Source organism: Nycticebus coucang, chromosome Y, assembly GCF_027406575.1.
Source record: "Nycticebus coucang isolate mNycCou1 chromosome Y, mNycCou1.pri, whole genome shotgun sequence".
Lineage (NCBI taxonomy): Eukaryota > Metazoa > Chordata > Mammalia > Primates > Lorisidae > Nycticebus > Nycticebus coucang.
In genome coordinates this window covers 14830857-14844802 of record NC_069805.1, presented here as the reverse complement: position 1 = coordinate 14844802, position 13946 = coordinate 14830857, and positions in this window count along the sequence as shown.

Sequence of the window (13946 nt, the reverse complement as noted above, 5' to 3'; positions counted from 1 at the left end):
TTGCCATCATAAATGAAACTCCATTTAGCTGGATACTGGATCCCAGCTTGAAAGTTGTTTTTTTTTTTTTTTTTAAGGAGATTAAAGGTCCCTGACCACACTTGTCTAGCTTGCTAGTTTCAGCAGAGAGATCTGCTGTCATTCTAATGTTCTTTCTCTTGTACATTATGGTATTATTATGTCTCACAGCTTGCAGAATCTTCTCCTTCCTATTAACTTTGGAGAAGTTATTTATAATGAGTCTATGAGAAATTTTTGGGGGGTGGGTTGGGTGGGTTTGAGTCATGCCAAAAGTGTTCGGAAACTGCTATCTGAATTTCAGAATCTCTTGGCATGTCTGGAATATTCTCTTTGATTTTTTCATGAAGTAAAGCATTTGTATCCTTGCAGCAATCTCATCTACTTTAGCAATTCCTATAAGGCGAATATTAGATCTCTTCCAATTATCCCAGAGCTCTCTGAGAGAAGGATACATTTTTGTGTTCACTTTGAGCTTTTAGGAGCATTCAAAAGCTTTGTTTTCAATGTCAGAGATCCTTTCTTCTGGCTGCTCCATTCTGTTACTGTGGGATTCTACTGTATTTTTCAGATCTTTGAGGGCTGCAAATTCTTTCTTCAATGTGTCAAAATCTTTGGTCATTTTGTCTTTGAATTCATTTAATACTTGACACATGTTTTGAATTACTGCTTTAAATTCTAATTGCATCTTTTGTTCCATTCTGTTGATCTTATTTGTTATCCAAATTCTGAACTGGGAGAGATTGCTGAGATCTATGACAATTTATGAAATCTCACCCCTTCGTTTATAAATGGGATCTTGTTCTGTGTCTGCTTCATCATTCCTTGGCAGAGTTGATTTACTCTGATTATTTATGTTGCCAGAGATTTTGCACTGATTCCACCTCATGCTTTTCACTGTTGGCGAGGTGATATGTAAGGTGGAATTGGATTGGGATTTCCTGGAGTTGTGGTTAACCAGCCCCTTGTTCAGGATCTGGGACTGATGACCTCAGCTTTTTTCCCTTTAGTTTTGCAGAGGAACTGTACAGTATTACAGTCTGAGGCTGAGGAAACCAGCTTGATGTGGTGGGGTGAGGTGGCTGTGTCTTGTATTCAACTGGTTTCTGATTTTAGTGGATCAGTCACTCTGGTGAAGTCTTAGCTGTTAAGAAATGCAAGCAACTAATACACTATCCCCCACAATGCACAACAACTGAAAGAGGAAAATTAACTTTTCCTGTTACTACACAACCAGTGTACCACCCGAGAGGGTTAGTGGGTGATTGGCTCAGGTTAGGGGTTTCAAACCAATTGACCTGGTCAGTATGAACTCTCAAGTGGGAGAGTTCAAGAGGTTTCTAGCAACTAGATGGCAGAGGTCTTCTGGCTGCTCATATTTGGCTCATGCAGGTGCTCTATGGAGTCAGAAAGACCTACCCAGTAGCACAGTTGGACCAGGAAACTGAGTCTTTTTCTCTACTTTGCTCCTCTTTCATACCCAGTCACTGGTGAAACCACATGGCTTCAGTACTACTCCCTCCAATAAGCAGATGTGCCAGGGTTTAGCACCTGTCAGAGTCAAAGGAAGGTCACTGCCTCCACGGACTGGCCACTTCCCTCTGCCACCAGCCAGCTGGGAGATCTTAAGCCTGCCTGCTTTGGGTACTCAATAACCGCAGGCATGTTTTCCACTTGGACTCAGTCTAATCCTGAGGGTAACAAGTCATCAAAAGCTTTTCTCTCCCAGCCACCATGCCTTTGTCCCTGCTCACTCTGCTGCACTGGTATCCCTATAAAGTGAGTTCTGGTTTCCTGTGGCAGTCCTGAGAGTTAGGAAGATGTTTCCCTACATTGGGATCACTCTTTTTGCTGGATCTTTGTGGGAAGTGACCTAGTGCACATCCTCTGTGACTGCCAATGCCAGAGAGTTCTGACTGTAGACGCATCTTTGGGAGTGTGGGGCACATGGATCCAACTTTTCTTTAATTTCCTTTTCCTTTGAGCTAATTCTATAGCTAAACGTAAGTAGACGTGCATACCACCAAAAAAGAGGCACATTTTTGGGTCTGTTTGTTCCCCATTCTGCTCTCTGCCATCTCAGCAAGGGTGACTGTGTGAGTGTGTGTGTGAGTTTGTGTATGCCCATCCACACATATGTGCTTCCTGGCCAGGAGTGTAGTATAAACATACTGGGCATCTTTTTTTATTGATGAGGGCATTAAAATGACCATTTTGATTAAAAATGACCATTTTGATCGCTTCTACGTGTATGGTTATGAGGGACTAAGTGCATCTGCATTGTTGTGTAACCACTATCAGTCTGCATGACTCTTTCGGCTTCCCAAACTGAAGCTGTCACTGTCAAACTCTTCCTTCCCGGTCTCTGTTATCCACCCTCTACTTTCCACCTCATGGAAGTGGAATCTCAAGTTAGTTTTCTGTGTGTTTTTTTTTTTTTGTATTTCAGTTAGCATGCACTGTATCTTTCAAGCCAGGTTTTCATTTAATTACTATTCTTATTTTTACTCTGATGTGTAGAAATGAAGGGTGGAAGACCACTGACATCATTTAGTCTCTAGCTTTCTTGAGCTGAATACAAGGAGATGAATGAATGATATCAGAACAATTTATCCACCAGAAAGGCCCCGGTCCTAACAGATACCTGGTGGTTTCTGTTTTGTAATTACAGCTGTCTCCCTTCCCTTCCCTTCCCTTCTCTTCCTTTTGCTTTATTTCCATTCCCTTCCCTTCGTTTCCTTTCCCTTCCCTTCCCTTCCTTTCCCTTTTCTTCCCTTCTTTCCCCTTCCCTCTTTTGAGAGAGAGCCTGAAGGTGTTGCCAGTTTACAGAACCTTCCAACTCTTGGGATTCATTCTCTTGCCTCACCCACCCAAATAGCTTTGAATACAGGCACCCACCACAACACCCGGCCATTGCTTAGTTGTAGCTATGATTGTTGTTTTGGAGTCCCAGGCAGGATTCCAAACTGACAGCTTTGGTGTATGTGGCTGACACCTTAGCCAAGCTACAGTGGTCTGGCCTTTTTCTCTTTCTTTTCTTGGCTCCTCACTGAGGTAGGGGTAATTTGTTTTCTTCCCAGAATATATGGCCTGAGGATATTTGAGTGCTCCTGCAGGAAGATTTCTTTCATGTGTACTCTGTTTGGGTAACTTTTTTATTTATTTTTTTTTTACTTAAATAATATCTGTGTAGATTAATGAAATAATGTGGCACCATACACTGTTTTTATATAACATTTGACATATTTTCATCATACTGATTAACATAGCCTTCTTGGCATTTTCGTAGTTATTTTGTTAAGACATTTATGTTCTACATTTACTAAGTTTCACATGTACCCTTGTAAGGTGCAATTGGTGAAATCCCACCAATTATCCTTTCTCCATCCATCCTCCCCCTCTCTCCTTTTCCTCTTCCCCTTCCCAATATTCTTACACAATAACTGGGTTATATCTTCTATTTGAAAGCCATAAATTAGTTTCAAAGTTGAGCTGAGTACATTGGATACTTTTTCTTTCATTCTTGTGTTACTTTACTAAGAATAATATGTTCCAGCTCCATCTATGTAAACATAAAAGAAGTAAAGTCTCCATCTTTCTTTAAGGCTACATAATATTCCATGGTGTACATATTCCACAATTTACTAATACATTCATGGATTGATGGGCACTTGTGCTTGTTCCATGACTTAGCAATTATGAATTGGGCTGCAATAAACCTTCTAGTACAAATATCTTCGTTATAATGTGATTTTTGGTCTTTGGGTATATACCTAGTAGAGGAATTATAGGATCCAATGGCAGATCTATTTTTAGATCTCTAAGTGTTCTTCAAACATCTTTTCAAAACAATGTATTAATTTGCATTCTACCAGCAGTATAGAAGTGTTCATTTTCTCCACATCCATGCCAACATCTCTGGTCTTGAGATTTTGTGATATGGGCTAATCTTACTAGGGTTACATGATATCTCAAAGTAGTTTTGAATTGCATTTCTCTGATGATTAAGGATGATGAGCATTTTCTTATATGTCTGTTGGCCATGCTCCCATCTTCTTCAGAGAAGTTTCTTTTCAAGTCCCATGCCCAGCCTGTGTTTGGATCACTTGTTCTTTTTTTTTTTTTTTTTTGCTTATATGTTTTAGTTCTCTGTGAATTCTAGTTATTAAACGTTTGTTGGAGACATACCCTACAAATACCTTCTTTTATTCTGAGGGCTGTCTGCTTGTTAATCTCACAGGAGTTAGATGATGTCTCAAAGTAGTTTTGATTTGCATTTTTCTGATGATTAAGGATGATGAGCATTTTTTTATATGACTGTAGCACGTGCGCCTGTCTTCTTCAGAGAAGTTTCTCTTTCCTTTTTTTGCCCATCCTGTGTTGGGATAACCTGTTGTTTTCTTGCTACATTTGAGTTCTCTGTGGATTCTAGTTATTACAAAAGTGTCAGAGTCATAACCTAGTATATTTTTCTTTTTGTTAACATTTTCAGCTATTTATTTTCTTAGAGTTTCATAGTTTTCTTTATAGAGATCTTTCACTTCCTTTGTTAGATACATTCCAAAATATTTTATCTTCTTTGGCACTATTGTGAGCCGATTAGAGTCCTTAAATGTTTTTCTGCTTTACTATTGTTGGTATATATAAAGGCTACCAATATTGAATGTTAATTTTGTAGCCTGAGATGCTGCTGTATTTCTTGATCATTTGTAAGAGTTTGGTAGTAGAATCCCTGGTGTTTTCCAGATATACAATTATCTCATCTGAGAAGAGTGAAATTTTCATCTCTCGACCCTATATGGATGCCCTCAATTGACTTTTCTTCCGTAACTTCCATGGCTAAAACTTCCATTACAATTTTATTTTATTTTTATTTTTTTCCGATTTTTACATTTTTTTAATAAATCATAGTTGTGTACATTAGTATGATCATAGGGCACCATACACTTGGTTCATAGTCCGTTTGACACATTTTCATCACACTAGTTACCATAGCTTTCCTGGAATTTTCTTAGTTATTTTACTAAGACCTTTACATTCCACATTTACTAAGATTCACATGTACCTTTGTAAGATGCACAGCAGGTGTAATCCCAACAATCCCTTCTCTCTACCTACCTCCCCCCTAACTCCCCTTCCCCCTTCCCCCTATTCTTAGGTTGTAACTGGGTTATAGCTTTCATGTCAAAACCCTAAATTAGATTCATAGTAGGGATGAGTACATTGGGTACTTTTTCTTCCATTCTTGAGATAATTTACTAAGAAGAATATGTTCCAGCTCCATCCATGTAAACATGAAAGAGGTAAAGTCTCCATCTTTCTTTAAAGCTACATAATATTCCATGGTGTACATAGACCACAATTTATTAATCCATTCATGGATTGATGGGCACTTGGGCTTCTTCCATGACTTAGCAATTATGAATTGGGCTGCAATAAACATTCTGATACAAATATTTTTGTTATGATGAGATTTTAGGTCTTCTGGGTATATGACCAGTTTAGGGATTACAGGATTGAATGGCAGATCTATTTTTAGATCTCTTTTTTTTTCATTTTTTATATTTTTTTGCCTTTTTTTTATTAAATCATAGCTGTGTACATCAATATGATAATGGGGAACCATACACTTGGTTCATAGACCATCTGACACATTTTCATCACATTAGTGGACATAACCGTCCTGGCATTTTCTTAATTACTTTGCTAAGACAATTACATTCCACATTCCCTAAGCCTCACATATACCCTTGTAAAATGCACCACAGGTGTGATACTTTCAATGCCGCTCCCTCTACCCACCTACCCCATCACTCCCCACCCTTTCCCACTTCCCCCTATTCTTAGGTTGTAACTGTGTTATAGCTATCATGTGAAGGTTCTAAATTAGTTTCATAGTAGGGGTGCATACATTGGATAATTTTTATTCCATTCTTGAGATACTTTACTGAGAAGAATATGTTCCAGCTCCATCCATGTAAACATGAAAGAAGTAAAGTCTATATCTTTCTTCAACGCTGCATAGTATTCCATGGTGTACATATACCACAATTTATTAATCCATTCATGGATCCATGGGCATTTGGGGTTTTTCCATGACTTAGCAATTATGAATAGGGCTGCAATAAGCATTCTGTGCCGCGGACCGCCGGTCGATGGGCCTCAGTCCGAGGGTGCTCAGGGCGAACGGTACAGGTTGGTTGAGAGGTCGACGCAGGATAAATGACAGACTGCTACACAGCAAAGTGATGAAGGAAGCAGCTGTACTTTACTGAATTTTTGAGTTGGTACTTATACATTTTTGACAAAGCATTACAAATTACAAAAGGTATTTTTACAACTTGCTGAGCCTTACAAGTTATTATCTAACCTTGTAGATGTGAGTATTCAACCATCCCACTTGCACAATGTCCTGCCCGCAAGGGGTTCTGTCCGCAAGGGGGAATAAAGGTTATTGGTTATCAGTTGTGTCTTTCACTACCCCTTATCTAAGTAAATGTTTCAAAGGTTAAAGTTTTAAAACGTGAAAATTTTTTCTTTATAACTACTAGTATTAGTAATAATTCACAAATTATTTACTTCTAATGTGCTGAAAAGATTTCATATATGTGTAAATTATGTAAGTGATTATAGTATTAGGAAATATATGAAATGTAAAGGTATGTGGAAAGTTTTAAGTCGTGGGTGGCTGTGGGTGGTGTAAGCACATATCTGGATGGAACATCTTGTTTGCTGCTCCTGCATTGTCTCAATTCACTGTCTCAATTCACTGACATTTATGATAGGAACGTGCTCTTACATCGTTCCCCCTGGAGACATTGAGTCTTCACAGGCATTCTTACTATGTTTAATTATGGATCAGTAAGTCATTATGTTTATTCTTAGTCTCTCAGGACAATCAGGCATTCAACTGAACAGACAGGTTTCATTCACAGGCATTCCTCAGGCTTTTATGCCGCACCTCGTGAGTCATTACGTTCAACAAAAAGTATGCTAGGCAACTTCTGCGCTGCTGTCGCATACTAGGGGTGCTGGGGGCTTCGCTCCGGGGAGCACAGACCACCTACCCATGCATCTTACAACGCGGACAGCGCCACCTCGCTGCGGCTTGATGCCGAGGGTGCGGCAATTCTGGTACAAATATCTTTGTTATGATGTGATTTTTGGTCTTCTGGGCATATGTCCAGCAGAGGAATTACAGGATTGAATGGCAGAACTATTTTTGGATCTCTAAGTATTCTCCATATCACTTTCCAAAAGGAATATATTAATTTGCATATGCACCAGCAGTGCACAAGGGTTCCCTTTTCTCCACATCCGCGCCAACATCTCTGGTCTTGGGATTTTGTGATATAGGCTAGTCGCACTGGTGTTAGATGGTATCTCAAAGTAGTTTTGTTTTGCATTTCTCTGATGATTAAAGATGATGAGCATTTCTTCATATGTCTGAAGGCCGCACGCCTGTATTCTTCAGAGAAGTTTCTTTTCAAATCCCTTGCCCAGCCTGTGATGGGATCCCATGTTCTATTCAGGCTAATGCGTTTGAGTTCTCTGTGGATTCTTGTTATTAAACCTTTGTCGGAGACATTACCTGCAAATATCTTCTCCCATTCTGAGTGCTGTTTGCCTGCTTTACTTACTGTGTTCTTGGCTGTGCAGAAGCTTTTTAGTTTGATCAAGTCCCAAGAGTGTATTTTTGAAGCTTTTTCAATTGCCCGGGGGGTCCTCCTCAAAAAATACTCACTCATCCCGATTTCTTCAAGGGTTTTTCCTGCACTCTCCTCTAGTATTTTTATAGTTTCATGTCTTAAGTTTAAATCTTTGATCCAGTGAGAGTCTATCTTACTTAATGGTGAAAGGTGGGGGTCCATTTTCAGTCTTTTACAGATTGCCAGCCAGTTCACCCAGCACCATTTGTTTAAATAGGGCTAATGCGTATATAATTTTTAATTTTTTAATTTAATCTTTTCCCCACTGAATGTTTTTAATTGGATTGTCAAAGATTAAATAACAGTAAGTAGCTGGATTCATCTTTTGATTCTCTATTCTATTCCAGACATCTACATCTCTGTTTTTGTTTCAAAACCATGCTGTTTTGATCACTATTGATTTGTAGTATAGTCTGAGGTCTGGTAGTGTAATTCCTCCTGCTTTGTTTTTATTTCTGAGTAATGTCTTGGCTATTTGAGGTTTTTTTCTGATTCCATATAAAACAAAGTATTGTTTTTTCAAGATCATTAAAGTATGACAGTGGAATTTTAATAGGGATTGTGTTGAAGTTATATATTGCTTTGGGTAGTATGGACATTTTAACAATGTTGATTCTTCCCAGCCATGAGCATGGTATGATTTTCCATTTATTAACATTCTCGGCTATCTCTTTTCTTAGAGTTTTATAGTTCTGTTTATATAGATCATTCACGTCCTTTGTTAGATAAACTACCAAATATTTCTTCTTCTTTGTCATTACTGTGAATGGGATAGAGTCCTTAATTGTTTTTTCAGCTTGGCTATTGTTGGTATTTTTAAGGCAACCAATTTATGAATGTTGATTTTGTAACCTGAGACATTGCTATATTCCTTGATCACTTCTAAGAGTTTTGTAGTAGAGTTCCTAGTGTTTTCCAGATATACAATTATATCATCTGTGAAGAGCGAAAGTTTGATCTCTTCTGACCCTATGTGGATACCCTTGATCACCATTTCTTAGCTAATTGTGGTGGCTAAAACTTCCATTACAATGTTGAAAAGCAATGGAGACAATGGGAAACCTTGTCTGGCTCCTGATCTGAGTCGAAATGATTGCAATTTAACTCCATTCAATATGATATTAGCTGTTGGTTCGCTGTAAATGGCCACTATTAGTTTAAGAAATGTCTGTTCTATACCAATTTTTTTAAGTGTTCTGATCATGAAGGGATGTCGGATGTTATCAAAACCTTTTTCTGCATCGATTCAGAGAATCATATGGTCTTTTTTTTTTTTTACTTTGTTTATGTGCTGAATTACATTTATAGATTTGCGTATATTGAACAAGACTTGAGACCGTGGAATAAAGCCAACTTGATCATGATCTATAATTTGTTTGATGTGTTGCTGGATTGAGTTTGTTAGGATCTTGTTGAATATTTTTGCATCTATATTCATTAGTAATATCGGTCTGTAGTTTTCTTTTCTTGTTGGGTCTTTTCCTGGTTTGGGGATCAGGGTGATGTTAGCTTCATAGAATGTGTTGGGTAGTCTTCCTTCTTTTTCCACCTTTTGGAACAGGTTGAGTAGTATAGGTACTACTTCCTCTTTAAAGGTTTGGTAGAATTCTGATGTGAAACCATCTGGTCCTGGGCTTTTCTTTTTGAGGAGGTTTTATATGTTTGATGTTATTTCTGAACTTGATATGAACCTGTTCAACATTTCCACTTGATTCTGGTTAAGTCTTGGAAGGTGACAACCTTCCAAGTATTGGTTCATTTCCTTCAGATTTTCGTATTTCTGAGAGTAAAGTTTCTTATAATATTCATTAAGGATTTTTTGGATTTCTGAGCAGTCTGTTGTTATTTCATATTTGTCATTTCTGATTGATGAGATTGGAGATTTTGGCCAGAGGTTTATCTATTTTGTTGACCTTTTCAAAAAATCAGCTTTTTGATTTATCGATGTGTTGTATTATTCTTTTGTTTTCAATTTCATTTAGTTCTGCTCTGATTTTGGCTATTTGTTTTCATCTACTTGGTTTGGTTTTGGAGTGTTTTTCCTTTTCTAGTTGCTTGAGATGTCCCATTAAGTTGCTAACTTCCTCTCTTTCTATTCTCCTGAGGAAGCCTTGCAGTGCTATACATTTCCCTCTTAGAACTGCCATTGCGGTGTCCCAGACGTTCTGATAGTTTGTGTCTTCATTGTTGTTTTGTTCCAAAAATTTGGTAATTTTCTTTTTGATCTCATCTCTGACTCAGCTATCATTCCGCATGAGGTTATTTAACTTCCATGTTTTTGTTTGAGTATGCAGATTCCTGTTGTTACTCAGCTCAAGTTTTATTCCATGATGGTCCGAGAAGATGCATGGAATAACTTCTATTCCTTTAAATTTACTGAGGTTAGACTTGTGACCTAAGATGTGATCGATTTTGGAGTAAGTTCCATGGGCTGATGAGAAATATGTGTATTCAGTTTTGTTAGGATGAAATTGTCTGTAGATGTCTGCTAGATCTAAATGCTGGATGGTTGGATTTAAATCTAAAATTTCTTTACTCAGCTTTTCGTTGGAGGATTGATCCATCACTGCCAAAGGAGTGTTAAAATCTCTGACTTTTGTGGAGATGGAGGAAATCAAGTTGCTCATGTCTATTAGAGTTTCTCTTATAAATTGAGGTGCATTCTTTTTGGGTGCATAGATATTCATAATTGAAATCTCATCATATTGAGTACTACCCTTAACAAATATGAAATGACCATTCTTGTCCTTCCTTATCTTTGTTGGTTTAAAGCCTATTGTGTCGGCAAATGAAATTGCACCACGTGCTTTTTTCTGGTTACCATTTGCCTGAAATATGGATGACCATCCTTTCACTCTGAGTCTCTATTTGTCTTTTAAGTTAAGATGTGACTCTTGTAAGCAATAGATATCTGTTCTGAGTTTTTGTATCCAGTCAGCTAACTTATGTCTCTTTAGAGGACAGTTTAGGCCATTAACATTGATGGAGATTATTGATAAGTCTGATGAAATTTTGGGTATCAAGTTTTTCAAAAGTTCAGTGGACATTTTTAATCTTTTTGCCATTGTAGAAGTTGGAGTTTGATCAGGAGTTTCTGAGTGAGTTTACATTTGTAGTAGAGGATTGGATTGGTCATTATGGAGGATATGTCTGAGAATATCCTGAAGAGCTGGTTTGGTTGTGGCAAATTTCTTCAAAATATGAATGTTGTTAAAGTATTTAATTTCTCCATCATAGATGAAACTCAGTTTAGCTAGTTACAAGATCCGGGGTTGAAAGTCATTTTGCTTTAGGAGATTAAAAGTCGATGACCACCCTCTTCTGGCTTGAAAAGTTTCAGCAGAGACATCTGCAGTCATTCTAATGTTCTTACTTTTGTAGGTAATGGCATTCTTTCGCCTGATAACCTTGAGAATTTTCTCCTTCATGTTAACTTTAGTGAAGCTAATTATGATATGTCTGGGGGGTGACTTATTGGGGTTGAATTGTGCTGGAATTCTGAAACTGTCTGCTATCTGAATTTCAGAGTCTCTAGGCATGTCTGGAAAATTCTCTTTCATAATTTCATGCAGAAGGGCCTCTGTGCCCATCGATGCCACTTCATTGTTTCCCAGAACTCCTATTATTTGTATATTGGCCTTCTTCAAATTATCCCAGAGGTCTCTAAGTGAATGATCTGTTTTTGCTCTCCATTTCTCTTCCTCTTTGAGAATTTGGGAGCGTTCAAAGGCTTTATCTTCATTGTCAGAAATCCTTTCTTCTACTTGGTCCATTCTGTTCCTTAGGGATTCTACTGTATTTTCCATATCTTTAAGGGCTACAAATTCTTGCTTCAGTGTGTCTAAGTCTTTCTTGTTTTTGTCTTTAAATTTGTTAAACTCTTGAGACAACTTTTGAATTTTTCCTTGGATTCCTAATTCCATTTTATCAATCTTGTCTGTAATCCAAATTCTGAATTTGATTTCTGACATTTCTGCCAGTTGTTTATGAATGGGATCTTCAATTACATCCACCTTATCTTTCCTTAGGGGTGTTTATCTATTCTGGTTATTCATGTTACCAGTGGTTTTTCGCTGATTCTGCCCCATGGTTGTTTTACTCCCTTTGATTTTTCCCCTGGGGTTTAATTTAGGGCCCTTTCAGTGTTGTGGCATGAGAGACTTGAGCCCTGTCTGGTGCAGTTGGGCTAAGTGATTCTGACTTATTTTCAGCTGGCCTCTATTTGACCCCAGTGAAGCACTTGATCTGGGTTAAAGTCTCAGTTCTCTGAGTCGGCGCTGCCCTGTAAGTTTCCTGCAAAGCTCAGGCAAATCCTATACTTTGGGTTGGACACCTCTGGTTACCCAGGGAGACAGGGGGTGTGGCTTCAGCTACCTCAGGGAACTGCTTCTCTGATGTGGTTCTCCCCCAGCCTCACTCCTGTGTCCCAGAGTCAGGACCAACCAGCCTCATTTCGGGCACTGTCCACGCCCTGTCAAATCCCTCAAGAATCTGAACTCCTGGAGTACAGCAACATAACCCTGGTTCCCAAACCTGAAAAAGACCCATGATAAAAAGAAAATTATAGACCAATATCACTAATGAATATGATGCAAACCAGATCCTAACAAACAGAATCTAGCAATACATCAAAATAATTACACATCATGACAAAGTCAGTTTTATCCCGGACACTCAAGGCTGGTTCAATATATGTAAATCTATAATTATAATTCAGCACATAAACAAATTAAAATCATATGGTTCTCTCAATTGATGCAGAAAAAGCTTCTGATAATATCCAGCATCCCTTCATAATCAGAACACTTAAGAAAATTGCTATAGAAGGGATATTTCTTAAACTGATAGAGAGGTCATCTACAGAAAAGTCACAGACAATTTCATAAGGAATGGAGTTAAATTGAAATCATTTCCACTCAGATCAGGAACCAGACAAAGTTGCCAATTGTCTACACTGCTCTCTAAAATTGTAATGGGGGGGGCAGAGACAAGATGGCAAACTGAAGCCAGCTTTCCACAGAGGCTCCCTTCCTGAAGGAGACTTAAGGGATGAAAACTTAGCAAATAACCTGATGGATTCACCAGCACCAAGCGAGCAAGTTGAAGAACACACATCAACCCCGCTGAGGAGAGCTGTGACCACAAAGACACAAACAAAAGGTACAAAACCCACCACCAAGCATATGTGAGTACCCCCCCCATGTGATCGGCTTAAGAACCCCACAAACAAATGGGCAGAAATCAAAGGCCCTCCCACTACACTTCACGGGAGAGAACTACTAAAATCTGGACCTACCTCCCTTACTAGGGTGCCTAGGCATTCTCCTGCCAGACATAAAACTGCATAAAACTGTAAATATGCTTTGCCGGCAACTCTGAGCTCCCAGAACTTCCCTCCACTCTCTCTGAGGTCTAAAAGCCTGTCCCCCAGGAGTTCAGATTCTTGGGTAACTTCTAGAAGGGAGAGGACAGTCCCCAACCTGCGGCTAATCAGCGCTGATTCTGGGGCATGGGAGAAGGTGAGGACAGTCAGTGGAGGGCGACCCTCATCAGGGCAGCGCTTCCCTGAGGCATGGTGAAGCTGCCCTCCTTGCGCAACAATACAACCAGGCATAAAACTGAGCGGAACTCTGTGACCTCACTACCGGCAGCTCTGGCCTCCAGGCTCTGGGCTCCCGGCACTCCCTCTGCCCTCACTTTGTGGTCTGGAGACCAGAGAACCTGCCGTGTGGCTGGGCAAGGAACTGCGTCGAACTGAGTCTGTTCGCTGCTGGTGGCTCTGGGCTCTAGCTGCTCCCCCTAACCCGTCCTCACTCTGAAGCCTGAAGCCTCAAGCTGTGGAGGTGCGGCTGGGTGAGAGACTGGGAGGGAATTGAGTGTGCTCGCTGCTGATGGCTCTGGGATCCCAGTGCTCCCCCTGCCCTCACTCTGTGGTCTGAAGACCTGAGCACCTGCTGTGTGGCTGGGCAAGGAACTGGGTCAAACTGAGTCTGTTTGCTGCTGGCGGCTCTGGGCTCCAGCTGCTCCCCCTAACCCTCCCTTATTCTGAAGACTGAAGGCTTGAGCTGCGGAGGTGCAGCCGGGCAAGAGACTGGGAGGGAACTGAGTGTGCTCGCTGCTGACGGCTCTGGGCTCCCGGTGCTCCCCCTGCCCTCGCTCTGTGTTCTGGAGACCTGAGCGCCTGCTGTGTGGCTGGGCAAGGAACTGGGTCGAACTGAG